This window comes from Mya arenaria, chromosome 13 (genome assembly GCF_026914265.1).
Source record: "Mya arenaria isolate MELC-2E11 chromosome 13, ASM2691426v1".
NCBI classification, from domain to species: Eukaryota; Metazoa; Mollusca; class Bivalvia; order Myida; family Myidae; genus Mya; species Mya arenaria.
The window spans coordinates 61,111,395-61,127,368 of NC_069134.1; the positions used below are offsets into that span (position 1 = coordinate 61,111,395).

Genomic DNA, 15,974 nt, shown 5'->3' on the forward strand with positions numbered 1-15,974 from the left:
TAAAGAAACTAATTGTTTAAAAACTATGTTATATGAAAAGGGAATGGTCGCATTAATATCCGATACAAAATACAGTTTTTTCCTTCTTTGCAAAAATATCCCAAATAAATAGAGGAATCTACTTGTGAAAATAATTATGTTTTTCCATGAAACCCGTGAAATAAAATACGATCTTAAAATTAAACAAACACATTATCTGTTTCATTCATGCTTATTTTGGCAGTTTTATTTTATTTTCTTAATTATCACATTATTTGAAGTGTGTTATTTACGCCGCTACCTGTGGGACGCCCCTCAAACAAAACTATAGCTGATGACGTACTTGTCATATTTCTATATCCGGTTTGTTGAGAAAAAGTTCTCTGATAGTTTTATGTTGTTTATTATTTGCTCGATTTTAGTGCAAACATTATAAGCATTCATCAGTGAGGTGTTATGAGTGAATCTTTGTTTAAAAGAAGGTTTATTTAAAACGGGGCATGAATACATAACCAATTTACTTCGCCGCCATTTATTCAATGGACATTTGAAAGGTCGAACGTGTTAGCAAAACAATTGCGGATAATCATTGGATATAAAACAGTTTTCTTAGTTTTAGAGTTTGTTTCATGAAACATGGGTATTCAGTCATCTCATTGTCAAAGACAAGTCTGATTCGCTTGAAGACAGGTCGATTTCCAGGTAAAGAGTGAAGACCACACTAGGTTATTTACACATTTTGAGGCGTGATTAGGGTTAAAAAGTATCAGTTCATCAGCAAATTGTTGTGTGATTTTTTTCGGGAAGTTCGTATCACGTATAACAACGACAAACAGTTCAAACTATATTTCAACGATGATATTTTATTTATGTTCGAGAGTTTTTGTCTGTAATCTGTTATGAAAGCAACTGTTCAAACATTCAGCCACAAAGTTCAAGAAAACGATTGAAAATAGGATAACCATTTCTCCAATAAACGGTAAGTTGATTATTTTCAAAAATATTTTTATCTAAACTTACATAACCTTTTTCGTCTTTTATGCCAACATTTTCTTATTCAAAGTGAAGTGTTTTGTTTTGATCAAGAGGAAGTAACTACAAAGAATTTTAAAAATAGTTCTAAAAGTTGATATTTTCACTCATTATTTTGCAGTGAAAATCAATTTTATATTTTCAATGTTGTTAATTCACTGATAATACTTCATATTTCATCGAAAAAGCATAAAAGGTAAAACCGGTTTTGACAGGACCAGGTCATGGCAATGTTACAGGACATAGATTGTCGTGCCGACTGACCCTAGTTTTCGCGACCGACCCTAGTTTTTCCGACCGACCCTACATATTTTTTGGATTTTAATGGATATATGGATTTTTTTTATTAATTCTCTTAAATAAAAGAATTTATTTGAGTAAACACGTTAAAATTTGACCATTTTATATTTAAAACTTTCTACGACTATAATGACTTACCCTGATATAGGTCGGTTTGGTACAGAGTTCTGCTTCTCAAAAAAAAAAGAAGAAAAAAGGTATGCCTACGGACGTACGTACCTACCTGCCGGCCTGCCTGCCTGCCTGCCTGCCTACCTACCTACCTACCTACCTACCTACCCTATTGTTTTGAAGTTGTTAACAGAAACAAAGAATTCATTTGTTTTGCCTGACAACTACAAATTTTCTTTGCGATTTTAACGTTAATGAAGACAAATTTACACGTAATTCGCGTCATATTGTTTCAGACTGTCAAATAATTTGACAACCAAAGACGTTCAAATGAAAGAAAAAAATATCACCACAGCTTATCCTCAGAAGTTCGCAACAGTACTTGTATTTTTTCTGTATCTATACCAGGAACTACTTGATTCATGAGTGGGAGATAATTGTGAAGGTCCGGTTAACAAAGTGCACTGAACAATGCGGCATGTTCAGAATGTCGACGTACGTGATGTTGCATCTGAATGTAGTAACACGACACACATAATTGGTGTTAAGATTATTCCAATTATATTTACGGTTATTGAGGTCAAGCGCTTGTCAGAAAGTTGTTCCTTGTTTTAATCCAGAGTAACCCATACATAGCTGAGAGTTGTCTAATCATAGTTGCATCAAGTAAGCTAGATTAGTTTATACTGTGTGAATATTGTATGAGATAAGCCGTAATTACTGCATGTACAAAGCCCACACATGGGTGTAAAACAATGGCCTTGAAATAAAAACCTTTCTTATTGAGGTTGCACAGCAAGCAACGATCAAATCCAGATATTAAAAGAAACATAATGAGATACAAGAGAACCGGTGCGATAACCCTTTGCGAAGATACATCTTGGTTATTTAACGTTTTCGGTGTAAAGCTCCGATAAACTTTACTTTTTTTGTTAAGCAGTACTGAGTATAAAATTTCCAAGAACAACCCTGTTGACGCCGGGCGTTAGACAATAGAGCTACTAATACCGTATTTTAACGTCTTTCGGTGGGTTTGTCGCGGTCGGAGTTTGAATCCGCGAAATTTCGCAACCGAAGCGAATGCTCTACCACTGGGCAAGTGAGGGCGATGTATTGGAGCTGGTTGTTTGTACAACATTAACAATCGAAACACCCTCGGCTATTATCCAAGGAATCATAATTTAGATAATATCCGAAGTTGTTCCGATCTTTAATAGTATATCGGTATCTATAGCTAGCTTCTTAAGAAACTCTGGCTTGTCCTTTGGGCTCGATGGATATGATTTAGTGATTTCAATGACTATTGAATAGCTTTCACCAAAACTGACATTCAAGTTTACATTTGATGTGTGTTTTGTGTTGTGCGTCGGATTGAACTCCCTATTCCTTATTCATCAAGAAACACAAATGCTATACTCAGTCGACAACTTGCTTTGTACAAACTGTCAAATCTTTCTTCGTATAACATATCTAATCAAACTAAATCATTAGTTATTAAAGGGACTAGACACCAGATGGTCCCCAAAATCGGCAAATACAATATTTCATCAAAACAAGCATATAATTGTCAATATGAATTAGTATGACCATTTTACATGATAATATAATATTTTGTCGCGCAAGCGGAGTTTATCTGTTTAGAAATAGCGCATAATGGATTCCCAGTTTATAGTGTGTATATTTAGCATGTGAAAGTCACGTGATTAGTCAAGACAAATATACCGACGTTATTTTTACATTTTTTTGGATTAATAACAACCCGCAAAAACTGCGAAAGATACATGTGTCGTAAGCGATATGATACATCATTAAGTTATACGCAACGATATCAATTTTATGTATTTTTTTTTTACTATTTTCTTTTTCGTCTTGCAATGGTATCATCATCTGGTGTCTTATCCCTTTAACAACGATGTCAGCATGGTTTCTGTCACAATCCATATAAATAACAATTTATGCAACGTAGCAAATATGAGAAATAATAATTGATTATTGTATTTTGACTATACCAGGACATGGCAATGCTACAGGACTTGGGTGTGCCGTACCCACTACGATTTTCTTTACGATTTGAACATAGATGATGACAAGTTTACACGTAATGCGAATCAAATTATTTCAGACTGTCAAATAATTATTTTGAAAACCCCAGACTGTCAAATTTTGATAAAAGGTGCACCAAAGTTTAACCTCAAACGTTCGTTCGTAACTAAGCTAGTGTTTATATCCTTACCAGGAAATACTCGCCTCGTGAGTGAAGTTTAATTGTGCAGATCCGGTAATCAAAGTGCACGAAAACAATGTATCATGTTCGGAATGTCAGTGGACGTGATGGTGCATCTAAATGCAGCTTTTACATTATCTAAACTCCAACAATGCCTTTCATGTTGACGTTCACCTTTTTTAAGGTCAAGTGCCTGTCACAATATGTGTGCTTGTTTTAAACCAGAGTTACCCCATAAATTGTCACGACCTTTTCACTTATCTGAATCCATTTGCATCAAGTTAGCTAGACTTGTTTACATTATGAGCATGGAGCGTGTGCCGTTAATATATGTAATATATGTACACTATATTACATATATGTGAACTCTGACACAGATTATTAGCTTTTCAGTACTTGAAACACTTTCGACCGCTTCTAAACCCAACTATAATATTTTTTGTCGGGATAAGAACTCCTTGCGTATTCATTTTGAAGATTTAATGGTCACCATGTGCATGATTTTGTCGCTCTACGGGAAATAGAGCGGGCGTACCTCTGTCTTAGGTTGGTCGCTCTATTTTCTGTTTATCGTCAAAAGTGGACCACAACTTCTTTGTGTTTGTCGATGCATTTCTCAGAATCGATATACAGAAAAATATTGAACATACATTTGAAAAATCTTCGGTTGTCGTCGGCCCACACGAAAAAGTAAACATCAAGTATATGCTACATTTTACTACTTACACCACATTAACAAGTAAGACTAGCTGGAAAAATAGACGGACTGAACGATACTATTAACAGTGAAAATTGGAATCTAGAATAGGTCATTACATCTTGAATGCAAGGTAAAAGTTGACATCTAGATCCGAGGTGGTCACGAAGTGCATCGACTCCTATAGGTATGACAGTACACCTACTGCTCTTATATTCTATACCAGTATAAATTATATTGTACCCTACTTTTCAGAGCTTCAAAATCACTGGCTATATACATTGAATAGAGAACAGAGGTGTTGAACAGGGATTTTGAAGCTTTGTATCAACTCCGCTGTTATAGTCTTTATACATTGTGGTAGCGTGCACTATATTCTACTCCTTTACAGAGGCGTTGAAGCACTACTTCAACACCTCTGTTCTCTATTCAATGTTCATAGCCAGAGAGTTTAAAGCACTGAAAAAAGGATTCTGGCGATAGCTGGATTGAACTCCCTCCACTAGTCACTGCAAATTGTAAATTTAGACCACTCGCCTGTGGATACAATGGACAATACATGATTATTGAAGAGAACTTAATGGTAATATGTTATTCTATTGGAAGGAGAATTGTCTCCCCTGCCTCATGCATATGTATTAAAATAACAATTTGTCAGTCAATTTTACCACGATATTTATCATGGAGTGTAACGGAAAAAGTTTCGTGATTGCCGACAATGATTGCCATGGTGCTATTTAACAAGATCTCTCCCACCAGGCATTGATTCTTATGCTGCTACGTAATATTAAGATAATATAACGAAAGACCAAAAATATTCTTCCTTTCCAAGTGTTCGCCGCGAAATTTCTATCGAATGCCTTTACATAAGCCATACAACAAGCTAATCATTAAAAGGTAATTGTGCGTTTTTTTCTTATTAAATGTAAGAATTGCCGGTTGTATTTTGCTTAAATGATTTGTTTTGGGCGCTCATGGCTTTTTAAATAATTAAATTTGACTCCGTCTGTTGATCCCATTGCCAGCATCGTCGGCAATCAAGGTACATCATTCTGTTATACTTCATGAATACCGGGACAATTGACTGACAATACCTCGTTTAAATAAAAATGCATGAAGCAGGGGAGACAACTCTTCTTTCAATGAAATCGCATGTTACAATTAACTATTCTTCAATAATTCTCAAAAGACAATAGCCTCCATGGCCGAGTAGTCTTGCCTGCAATCATATATCATTGAACTCAAATGGCGGAACATGTTCTATTCCGGCATTCGACAGAATATTATTCAACGGGAAAGTATCCTAGACCTTGCGGAACCAATAAAACTGCCGCACTTATTATTTATGAGTACAAGATTCTCCAAGCCAATCGCCCACGGTACACAGCGAGGCATAGCGTTGTAGTGCATTGAGGGTATCAGGCACAGCATTTGGCACACACCTTCTCCGTGGTCTAGTCGTTAAGGTGTCCGCCTATGGAGCGGGAGGTCGTGGTTTCGATCCCGGTCCGCGTCATACCGAAAGACATTAAAAGTTGGTACAAGTAGCCCCCTTGCCTGGCGCTCGGCATTTAAAGGGTAGTGCTTGGAAAAGTGGTGTACTCAGTACTGGTTCAACCCAGGAAAGTTGTATACGGTGTATCGATCACGTTAAAGAACCAAGAGGTCTCTTCGCAAAGAGCTAGACCATCGCACCCGAATCTCTTGTATCTCACTCTGTTTCTTCAAGACTTCTAATATCTGGATTTGACTGCGAATTGGTGTCACTTCTATCTCATGTCACTTGTGGTAAAACATAATTTAAGTCATGATGACGTCACGGCGGGGTCAAGCCATAATGCAGCCAATGGGCGCGGGCAGACCTTGATAAACTCAAATAAACAGCATTTGGCACACTCACAATCCTGAACACTCTACAATGTTACCCTTGTTTTGGCAACTCGGCTTGTCCCAGTAGTTTCCATGGTATAACAACAACTCAGTTCCTATACAACAAACTCTTTGTTTGTTTATTTTAAAATGATTTAGATTAACATAACCTAATATAGCAGAATAGGTATATGAGACCAGCTGCTATTTTCATACAAAACGGAACGCGTTGTTGCCATAACAGGGACACACAACACTCAGTGACACCCATTTGGTTACGTCAGAAAGCCTTATGCAACTCTGTAACAAACAATACTTGAATGCAGTGATGCATATTAAAGCAGACATGATCGTTTATAATTAACCAAAAGTATAAAAGCGACCCTGTGTGTATTTTACGCCACCCACTATATTTATGATAGGAGTCTGCATTTTGTATTAAAGTAATTTGTAATGTATGGGTTTGTTTAATGCGTTAGCCTATAATAAGCCATTAAAGTGTCAATGTCTCGCTCTGTCGGTTTATGAAAGTGTTTATGGGCTGCATATTTTGTTTGATTCTCTTTTATAAATTCGTCTTTGTCACCCAGTTCTCCATATATCTTATTAATTTGCATGACAGGATCGGGACAGGTGGTTTTGGGTTATGAATCAATTATCTACACGGTTAATGTCATCAAATCTGAAAATGAGTTGCAAAGTTGTGCAATATATTGTTATTAGTAGGAAACAGATCAGAATAATACAGTGATTATATATGCAGTGATATACTGCAGCTTGTCAATGTTGTTTACATTGAAATATTTAAATGGAACTAGCTAGAAATCGACTGTCTTTATAACGACTGTAAAATTGAAATCGGAACACAGGATGTTTTGTATCATGTCTTACATAACATACAGAGGATGCGAGGGTTCTAGTGGTATGGGTGTACGCTTCGCACCCAAGAGGTTGTGTGTTCAACCACTTCACGAGTCAGAGTGGTATAGTTGTCCACCAATTGGTTGGGGTTCGATCCAAAGCGGGGTGTGAGTGGTCAAGTGGTTTGGGTGTCCGCCTCTCACTCAAGAGGTCGTGGGTACAATCCGTACCAGGATGAGAGAGGTATAGGTGTTCACTTATCACCCAAGAGGTTGTTTGTAAGGTCGCCAGCGAGATGGGAGTGGTCTTGTGGCATGGTAGTCCGCCTTTTACCCATAAGGTTGTGGGTTCAGTCCCTACCAGGTCGAAAGTGGTATAGGTGTCCTCCTCTCACCTAAGGGGTTGTGGGTTCAACCCTAGCGGGATGTTAGGGCCTAGAGGTATGGGTGTCCGCCTCTTGTCCAAGACGGTTGTGGGTTCGATCCCCACTAGAGTGAAAGTGGTAAGCGTATCCGCCTTTCACCCATGAGATTGTTGGTTCGATCCCCAGTGGGATAACAGTAATCTAGTGGTATATTTGTCCGCCTTTCAGACCAAAGGTTGTGAGTTCGATACAAACCAGGGGTACTTTCGTATGACCGCTTAAACTTGAAATTGACACCAGTATTAATTCTACCAAGGAAACGGACCCAAGAGTAATTATATCACCGTTCAACTGTTTTCACGATCCAGTTTAGATTAATTAGTATGAACTAAATCATTATTAATGGAACTCACACACCTTAGACATATTTTCCACGAAGCTTCCGAAGGTGATAATTTTATTTTGTAACCATTGTGTGTCTATTTGTGTATTTAATGTCCTCTAGTTGAGGCCATACAGGTCTAAAAAATATTTGTTTCCGCAGGGTGTCTAAGAATTCAAGTACTTTTGCTTACGAAATTTAACACTTAATCGATATAAACTTGATTAACCATATATATCGCTTTTATACATACACTAATTAAAGTGTTGCCAATGCATACGCATCCAAAACAAGCAACACCTTGTTTATTTTCAAATTGTGTTTTTGAACGTGAAATAATATATTTCGAAATATTTTCCGGCAAATAAACCTTGTGTCTTTATAAGGTTTAGGTATCATAATTGTATATTCTTTTCTTCTTCTTGTTATTTCACCTAGAACCCCTTCAAATGATGCTAACATAATAAGGAGTCACCAGACATCCAAAGTTCGCGTAATATCTGACTGATACCGTAAAGGCCTAGTTTAAGCCTTCTATAAGTGACCCCCCCCCCCCCCCCCAATTTCCCAATATGTGTACAGTACACAATCTCTGTATTGATCTTAATCTACTTGCCTTAATCCCTCTGATAAGATCTCCGATCTGCTGTGCAGTTTTGGAGGTTTTATTATGGAAATGGACCTTAAATGGCCCTGAGCCAATAAACAAATACACAGGAAATGGGTCCCTTCTGTGACACTAGTGCAATTGGCAGGAGATGCACAGCAGGGGATTATCATGCCGAACATTCCTTAAACTAGGCCTTTGAAGTACCTAGTAAGTTACATTAACATTCTTAATTTATTGCCACGAATTTGATCGTATTGTATTTCCACGAAACACAAAACGATTTTACAATCTCCCAATTAATCTTAATAAATTGTACTGAAAGTACGCTAAAGAAATCATCATATATCTTGCAAAGAAGATCTAGCTTTAATAATAACTCATTCTAATTAGAACGTAGAATTAAATTTTAAGTTCGCTATGAATCGACGATTTAATTGCACAGGCAATGTCTTCAATATGAAACTGTAAGAAAACTCGGGTAAAATTGTATTCGGTAGAAAAAAAAAACGTTAGGAAGTCTGGATGTCCTGTTAGCGCAGTGGTTAGCGCACTCGCTTCTCACCATGGGCGAAGGTCACCGGGTGGAGTTGGATTCCAGGACTGGGCGCATAAAAGTTTCGTTAGTGTTCACCAAGCCAGACAAGTTCGTTTTCTCCGGATACCCCGGTTTCTCCCACAACGCAAGAGCACATTCTCGCGCAACATCGTGCCAACGAGAGTGACTTAGTAAAGTTATCATAAATTTCTTCATTATATAATGTTACAAAAATGTAAGGAAGCTTCCGAAATGTAACTCAAGAGTGAAAGATCATGTACAAGTGTATAAGCTCAATTGCATATAATAGTTATTAATGTTAGTACAGTCGAAACTCGCTATACCGAACTCTGTTATCTCGAAGTTCTGGTCAAGGCTCCAATGACTTCGACATAGCGAGTTTCAACAGCATTTTGAATGATATAGAACAACCAGAAGATAAAAACACAAACTACGATGTAGATGAAGAACGTGGCGATAACAGTATGGAAAAGAAATCCTTGTCATGACGCACACAACACATACAAAGAGGAAACAGCTGTCTCAGAAGCAAATTAGCTAAACACACTGCGAATCTGTTTCCAGGCAAATAAATAAAACCGCAAACGGACAAGCAAATTAGTCACAAACAATACAAATATCCATTTACTCAATGAAACTACAGTGACAAGCATTGGCTTCAGTTTCTCTTACAGATTAAGTCCCTTTTAACAAAGTGAAGCTGAGCTCACTATTTTTGTTTCCCTTAGCTTTGTGTAATATTATCTTTTCGGAGATTTAAGAGTTTAAATAGGGATTATGTTTATGCTAATTGTAATAAACAAGTTTTCATTTATTGAAATCAAATTTAAGTTTGAATTTTGGCTAAGTGAAATAATCTACTTAATCTGCTCAAGATGTTTTGAGAAATTGGGGCTAGAAACTCAATAATTTACGATGACCGTGTTTCAGGGCACAAGGTCAAGACGAACAGACACAAGTTAAGAGTAACCACATACAAAACATTACAAAGATACCACACTCTCATCGAAATATATTTATCCTAACATATTTGGAGTAAGCAGCTTGAAACGGTCAGGACAACACAATAACAATTACAGTGGCGGTTTCAGTGAGAGCCGAAGATGCCCAAGTTGGCCAGCAATTGACGTTTATTTCAATCTTTTATTGATACCTAACATTAAAGCGCTGAAATATCAATATATATACATACATAAGATTTTTACGGTTGATACCCCCCCCCCCCCCCCCCCACACACACACACACACACTTCCCCCTCAGTTATGAAATCCTCGATTCGCCACCGAATTAAGATAACTATCTTGGAAGGGTTAACCTAACTTGGAATCGGCTGTATTGTATTGGGTCTTAGTGATGATGAATCTCCCTTTGGTACGCAGTATTTAAAGGGTGTGGGGGCACTATTGTGTACGTGGGACTCAACAGGATGTTAAGCGGTATTCTGGAAATCAAAATTTGGTATTGATTTGTACGCATACTTTCGAAATAGTTTAAATTATACGTTTGGCAGGTTATATGGAATTTGCTCGCGTGCCCTACTGCGTTCATTCAGCATGAAAATATTCAGCAAGAAAATATGCAATCAATCCTTAAAATTGAATTAAGATTGTATCTGTGGTTTCGTTTAAACGTTTCGTAAATATTTAAACTTTTCTCTTCAGGTCGCTAGCCTTGTTGATGTTTGCACAGTTTATCCACCTCCGAGTGCCTCTTTTGCCCTAAAGGTAACTCTAGCTTTAGTTTCTTGACATTCGGATATGAAAATTATTAATATCATGCCGCAATGCATTGTGTTATTATCAAACGCCAGACGATAGTTATAGTCCCTAGGCTGTTACATCTGGTCACGGTAATTTCTTAGAAAACATAACCCCTGTTGAGGCGACTGCTCGGTCTTGTTTACAGTTGTCATTCAAGTTTTGTAAGCTGAATTTCAGGAAATGATATGTTGGTTTAATGCCGTACCTGACAAAAATGACAAGCAAGTTGATAATGGTTCTAATTTTGGACAAGGTGCGTTTTATTATAACAGCAGCATATAATATGAATGAAAACTTTCTCGAATTGTCGCTCAATAAAGATAGAGTCGCTTAATGGAGACGGTTAATCAAGATATAAAAGCTACAAACTGTTTCATAAATGCTATTTTTGAGTTGAATGTTCATGAAAGGCAAGTGTTCCAGAATGTAACAAATTTGGTAAATAGTACATGTTGTCAATTTAGGTAAAAAAACGTTTGACTTTATTTACGAAGTAGTGTGGTTGTCAAAGATATGCGCGTAGTGATTTGAAATGCGTAGATAGTCAAATCGTTCTTGAAATAGTTCGAAGAGTGCAGCATTATTTTTTGAATTCGGCTTAAAAACTTTTTTGGTGACATTTGAAGTAAGAAATATTATATTCTGATTCTAATTATAACCACAAGGCGAGGCATGTCTATCATTTTATTGTTTTATCGACATTGATTTAAACGCAATTTCACCGCATTGAAAGTTATGGAAGCCATTACCGTTTATTCGTGTGAAATACAAGGTAATTGCGTGATAACTATAAAAATGTAGTTCCTTACGAGTGCTTTTTTAATAGCCCTTCGGCAAGATAATAGTATAATATTTTTTATGAAATTCTATCAAATAGTTTTCAAGCTATGCTCCGGACAAGAAAAAGTAACAAAGGGCAGTAACTCTGTAATTAGCTGAAATAGAATTGCGGTTCCTGAACACTGCACTTTCTCTCATGATGATCAATCACTGTATGAGGCTTTATTAAATTCCATCCAAAAGTTTTCAAGTTATGCTCGGGACAAGAAAAAGTATTAAAGGCCATAACTCTGTAATTAGCTAAAATATAGTTATTGTTCTTGTGCACTGCACTTCCTCTCATTGTGCTTTACCATTGTATGAAGTTTCAGTAAATTCCATCTAGTAGTTTGCAAGATAATGTCTGGAAAAACATTTGACAACAAAAACAAACAAATAAAGGGCAATAACTCAGTAATTAGCTAAAGTAGAGTTATGGTTCTTGAACACTGCACTTCCTCTCATTGTGCTTTACCATTGTATGAAGTTCCAATGAATTCCATCCAGTAATTTTCAAGTTATACTCCGGACAAAAAAGTAACAAAGGGCAATAACTTAGTTATAAGCAAGAATAGAGTTATGGTTATTGTACACTGCACTTCCTCTCATTATGCTCTACCATTGTATGAAGTTTAATCCAATTCCACCCAGTAGTTTTTAAGTTATGCTCCGGACAAGGTAAATTGCAACGGACCGACAAACCGACCGACCGACCACAGGGTAACTCTAATATACCCCCTTCAAACTTCGTTTGTCGGGGGTATAATAAATGCGACGCATGTTAGATCATTACATACAGTACATACAGATAACGCTTAAAGGAACACCCTTTTTCGAAGTCAATACATACACATGTATAACAAGCATTAATTTTGAGTGATAAACCCTTAACTACTTACTAAATAATGCATTTACGGAAATATATTAATTACTGATAACAAGATTGTAGCCGTGTATTTAACAGCTGGAAACGCAAAAATATTATAATGTTATTAATTAGGTGATTTCATATTGGCCTAGTTATTTGTCCGAGGTTAGCTATATTTGCCTGAGCCCGAAAGGGCGAAGGCAAATACAGCTGACCGAGGACAAATAACTGGGCCAATATGAAATCACCTTATTAATAAGTATTTTATTAATTAACTATTGCCATTTTGGTTAAAAACATTCTTATACATTACCTTTTAGTTCACAGTGAAGCCGTATTTATCCCTTATTCATTCATGGTGTCTGCTTTTCTAGACTTGACTTTGCTGATTTTGACATGCATCCTTAGAGTGACATTGCACATACTTATGAATAAAGCACTGTACATTGTAAGGAAGCATGTCTTTTCGTCTTAAATTCGTAAAAAATCATTTGCCAAAACGTCAAATGTTTCACCTTCGTCGTCCATTTTGTCGGTGTACAAAATCGTAATAGTCGTAAAATCCACAAACGGGTTAAATACAACTGTAATATAAAACCGTACAAGGTGGTTCAATCATTCAATAGGTTCAAGTATTCCAAATAGGTTTATAAGAAGCACAAACTTTTCAAAACAGTCGGAAAACGAAAAACAAAATGGCTACCTTTAAAAATAATTTCCGGCATATTTCTCATAATAGGCGAGGTTCGACAGCCAATGAAAATGGTCCATTTCTCAAATCATATATTAGGCGAGTTTTTTAGCCAATCAAAACGGAGAAAACTCATAGTAGACGAGTTTTGTTGATATTGGCCGAGTTCTGGCATATATTGTCTTCAATTGTCTGGTATTGGTACCGCAATTGTCTCTGTATCTCGCCAAATACGTAATAGTTGATTAATAATAAATGATATAGTGAGTGCTAAAAGAGTTACTGTGATCTACTATGGTCTAGAAATATCGTGCTTTCTGCACCTTTCTTTCAAATTTAGCTCGGTATCCTTCATAAGAATCATTGTTTTCGACATGTATTCATCCTTTTTGGTATATTAAAACAATTGTATAAAAATGTATTGTGGTAAATCTGATTTCGGTGTAAGAGTGCATCTTTTAACCAGCATAGTGTTTAGGATACCATTTTGTCTGAAGACCTCAGCCTGAAAAATCAATAACTACTGACTGCTGAATTACCAAAATAAATGTACGGCAGAATTGAAAAACAACTGCCATTTTCTTGGACAAAACATAATTTCGAACACTAAATGGTCTTTATATCAGACAAGAGTCATCTTGAATCAAAGAGTGTGCTGATACGGTCGAAGCCCGTTGGCTCGATATCGTTTGGCTCGATTTCTTCGTTGTTTCGAATTTTATTTAAAGGACCGATCTCTTAATATATGTAAGGATTACCGCTTGGCTAGATATTTGCGAGGCTCAAGATATTATACCGGTCCCTGGGATATCGAGCCAGCGGGTTTCGACTGCATAAATAAGTACTTTAATTAATTTCAAAATAACAAATATCTATTAAAGGGCTTTCATCCGTACGGTCACTTGCTTGCATTGCAGAAAATGAAATGTGTTACTTTCTCTACGTCATTTAAAACGTTCATATGGTTATATTAAATAGGCAAAAGATATTTCTTTAGAAAGAAATTTGAGCCTATCAGATGAAATCTTAATATTATTATGCTCGTACTATGGTTTCATTCAGCAACTTGCACTAAAAAGAGGCCAGTGCCCGAACCATGAAGCGCTTAACTGACAGATGTGTACATGCATTGTTTTTGCAGCCGAATAAATAAATTTGATACCTTCGAATCTTAAGTAGCGGAACGGCCAACTTCTAGCAGATGTCGTTGGATAGAAAGATGCAGCGAACCAAAGTCTCGGTCCTAAACCAGGACTCTCTGATTGTTGGTTAAACACTTGACCAATCGATTAGCGGTTACATACAACTATGCAATTCAAAATCGTCATTACCAATATCGCAACATTTGTCAACAACAGCAAAAATAAACCTATAAGCCTTTTCATCAATTCACTATCATCAATTTAAAGACAATTACGTATAATGTAAATCATTATCACATCAAACTGTTTATATTAAATATATAAAATTCAAAAGTTGAGACCTAAATGTCTTTAACTCAACAACAGTACAATCAGTTGATTCATTTTGCCTCCACCAAGTCATAGCGATAGGAGATTATTTTGAATTATTGAGATGCTGTTATCGAAGAAAAGGAGTATTGTTGAATACTTAGTACAGAAATGACAACGCCCCTGACTTCACATGGTGTTCGACATTAATGATTTTATTTTTTTCCGACATATGCACCTAATGCCAAAGTGTTACTTGCAAAAAAAAACCTGCGACATTAAATATTTTTTGGACCAATGTCAACTTTCAAATGAAAATTGAAATAAACTTGCTGTTTAACTCAAGGCGTTATTTGCATAGACTTAATCAAGCGCTAAGCAAAATGTGAAACACCTTAAGCAGAACATAAAAACAGTTGTTTCCGAAATCAAGGGCACACGATGAAACAATGAATACTGAACTTATTTGACATAAAAAGCAAATTACGCATTAAAATGCAGTTTCAGAAACTTAAGAAACTGAAAAAGCACACAAAATTATTCGATTTATGTACTGTTGACCAAGTTTAGATTTAAGCAAAAATATGAAGAGAAAAATATTGCAATTTTACAGACTGTACAAGAATGATAGCTCCTGTCAGTTGAAGAACTTAATGTCAAAACGGCAAGCGAATATGTTCATCTTATAAACCTCTCACAGTATGTTTTATAATAAGACGCATACCAAATCTGAGATTTTCAATATTTTTAAACATTATTTATTACACTATCATCCACTCGCTTAATTTCAAAATATCCTTTTTGTGCCAGGTTTTGCGAACACAAACACTTCCCGTCAAAATGTCGTGCCCGTTATTATTTGCATCTGTGCAGCATCTGTTAATGTTTTAAGGTACGTTATAACTAGAACCAAATTAACAGGAAAAAATGGCTCAAGACCACAGGTATCTGCACCCAGCCCCCCCCCCCCCCCCCCCCATCACCACGGATGGTCTTTCTGCATATAATTTTATTTAAAGGACCGATCTCTTAATATATGTAAGGATTACCGCTTGGCTCGATATTTGCGAGGCTCGAGGTAGTATACCGGTCCCTGGGATATCGAGCCAGCGGGTTTCGAATGCATAAATAAGTACTTTAATTAATTTCAAAATAACAAATATCTATGAAAGGGCTTTCATCCGTACGGTCACTTGCTTGCATTGCAGAAAATGAAATGTGTTACTTTCTCTACGCCATTTAAAACGTTCATATGGTTATATCAAAAAGGCAAAATATATTTCTTTAGAAAGAAATTTGAGCCTATCAGATGAAATCTTAATATTATTATGCTCGTACTATGGTTTCATTTAGCAACTTGCACTAAAAGAGGCCAATGCCCGAACCATGAAGCGCTTAA

The 15,974-nt window shown here is 36.4% G+C and overlaps 1 protein-coding gene across 1 annotated transcript in view; it reads left to right on the plus strand.

Annotated features, from left to right (window-relative positions):
- Nucleotides 1-802: 802 nt before the first annotated feature.
- Nucleotides 803-15,974, plus strand: part of LOC128213121 (uncharacterized) — a 77,122-nt gene continuing 61,950 nt past the window's right edge. Inside the window, exons 1-2 of the mRNA XM_052918653.1 lie at nt 803-958; nt 10,648-10,710. The gene's annotated coding sequence lies outside the window, so the exon portion shown is untranslated. The remainder of the gene's footprint in view (nt 959-10,647; nt 10,711-15,974) is intronic.